Source organism: Orycteropus afer, unplaced genomic scaffold, assembly GCF_000298275.1.
Source record: "Orycteropus afer afer isolate SDZICR_OR568_19922 unplaced genomic scaffold, OryAfe1.0 scaffold00039, whole genome shotgun sequence".
NCBI lineage: Eukaryota > Metazoa > Chordata > Mammalia > Tubulidentata > Orycteropodidae > Orycteropus > Orycteropus afer.
This window is the reverse complement of record NW_006921626.1, coordinates 8,908,731-8,911,234: the sequence shown is the minus strand read 5'-3', so window position 1 is coordinate 8,911,234 and position 2,504 is coordinate 8,908,731. Positions and strand designations below refer to the sequence as shown.

At 35.1% G+C, this 2,504-nt stretch overlaps 1 non-coding gene across 1 annotated transcript; it reads right to left on the bottom strand.

The window, feature by feature from the left end:
- Nucleotides 1–2,017: 2,017 nt before the first annotated feature.
- Nucleotides 2,018–2,121, bottom strand: LOC122149665. Its single transcript, XR_006163259.1, has one exon. It is a non-coding gene; the product is annotated as a U6 spliceosomal RNA (small nuclear RNA).
- Nucleotides 2,122–2,504: the final 383 nt, after the last annotated feature.

Sequence of the window (2,504 nt, the reverse complement as noted above, 5' to 3'; positions counted from 1 at the left end):
CTCAAAATCATTAAAAAAAAAAAAAGGGACCAGGTTTGCTGGTCTGATAGAACCTGTTGGAACCACTGAGTCCATGGCCCCTAGCTGCCCTTCAGGTCTGGAATTGAACCCACTCCTGTGGCTTCCAGCCAAACAAAAGATAGGCATATGAGCTAAACATTTACGCTAGGTAGATATACTCCTTGGAGAGAACAATCATGAGAAAATAGAAGGGTTGTGTATGCACAGGAACATAGCTCAGGGTGCAGGAGTGCGTGAGAGGAAAGGGCACAGAGAAGAGGTAACTATCGGGAAGAAGTGGGAGGGGAGCTGTCACATTGTGGGAAATTGTAGTCAATGTCATGACAAAATGTATATGAGCTGCTGTATGGAAAGTGAATTTGCTCTGTAAACTTTCACCCAAATCACAATAAAAATTTAACAAAAAATAAATCATCCTTTTGTGATCAGTTTTACTAAGCATAATATCCTCTAAGTTCATCCATATCATGAAGTATTTCACAGATTCATTATTCTTTAATAATGCATTGTATTCCATTGTGTGTAAGTGTGTATCATAGTTTATTTATCCATTCATCCATCGACGGGCTCTTTAGTTGTTTTCATCTTTTTGATATTGTGAATAATGCTGTGACAAACATGGGTATGCATATATCTGTTTGTCTCACAGCTCTTATTTTTTATATTTGATGGTGTATTTATGCCATATTATGGCTTCTAAATTTGCCCCTATTTTTCCTTTGATGAACTTTATAGTTTAAGTCTTTGATCCATCTTAAATTAATGTTTATATATGGTGTGAGGTATGGATCTTGTTTAATTTTTCTGCAAATGGCTATCCAGTTTGGTAGCACTATTTGTTAAAGACACTGTCTTTCCCCCATTTAATGGGTTTTGACACTGGATTTACTTCTGGGTTCTCAGTTCTATTACACTGGTTTATGTGTCTGTCATTGTATCAATACAAGGATGTTTTGACTATCATGGCTGTGTATTACATCTTGAAATCAGAGTGTTAGACCTCCTACTTTCTTCTTTGGTAATGCTTTACTTATCCAAGGTCTCTTTCCTTTCCGTATAAATTTGATGATTAATTTTTCCATCTCATTAAAGAATAATGATGAGATATGAATAAGGATTGCATTATATCATTAGATGGCTTTTTGGTGGCATTGACATTTTCACAATGTTAAGTCTTTCTATCCATAAGCATGGTATATTCTTCCATTTATATATGTCTCTTTGGTTTCTTGTGGTAGTGTTTTGTAATTTTCTTTGTATAGGTCTTTTGAATCTCTGGTTAGATTTATTCCTAAGTACTTCATCTTTTGGGTGTCTATTGTACAAGGTATTATTTTTCTGATTTCCCTTTCAGAGATCTCTTTGTTAGTGTAGAGGAATCTGGCTGATTTTTGTATATTGATCTTATACCATGACACTTTGCTGAATCCTTCTATTATTAGTTCCAGTAATTTTCTTTTTGAGTCCTTGGGATTTTCTGTGTGTACAATCACATCATCTGTGAACAGAAATAGATTTACTTCTTTTTCAATTTGAATAACTTGTATTTTCCTTTCTTGTCTTATTTCCCTGGCTAGGACTTCTAATACAGTATCTAATAGGAGTGATGATAAAGGCCATCTTATCTAATTCCTTTTTGCAAGGGGAATACTTTCTTTCTCTTTCCATTGAGACTAATGCTGACCATTGCTGTTACATATATGCTCTTAATAATGTTGAGAAATTTCTCTTTTATTCCTATTTTGATGATGGTTTTTATCAAGAATGGTATTGGATTTTGACAAATGCCTTTTCTGCATTGATTAATGTGGTCATATGGTTCTTTTCCTTTGTTTTATTTATGTGGTGGATTACATTGATTGTCTTTCTAATGTTGATCATCCTTGCTTACCTGATATGAATCCCACTTGGTCATAGTGTATTATTTCTGTTTTGTTATTTATTTATTTAAATTTTACTGTGATTTCAGTGAAAGTTTATTGATCAAATTCATTTTAAAAATATAGAATGCTTCATGAATTTGCACATCATCATTGTCCTGGGACCATGCTAACCTCTATGTCATTCCAATTTTTAGTATATATGCTGCTGAAGGGGAACTCTGGTAGTGTAGTGCCTAAGGCACTTGACTGTTAACCAGAAGGCTGGTGGTTCAAATCCACTAGCCACTCCTCAGAAGGAAGGTTTGGCAATCTACTTCCGTAGTGATATCTCCTTGGAAACCCAAGGAGGGATCGTTGGAAACCCAAGGAGGGATCGCTATGAGTTGGGTCCGATTTGACGGCAAACAACAACAACAACAACCACACGCTGCTGAAGAGAACACCACGGTGTATTATTTTTTTATATGCTATTGGATTCTATTGGCTAGAATTTTGTCAAGAATTTTGTGTCTATACTCATGAGGGATATTTGTCTATAATTTGCTTTTTTAGTGATGTCTTTGACTAGACTGGTATCAGTGTTACGCTTGCTTCATCAAA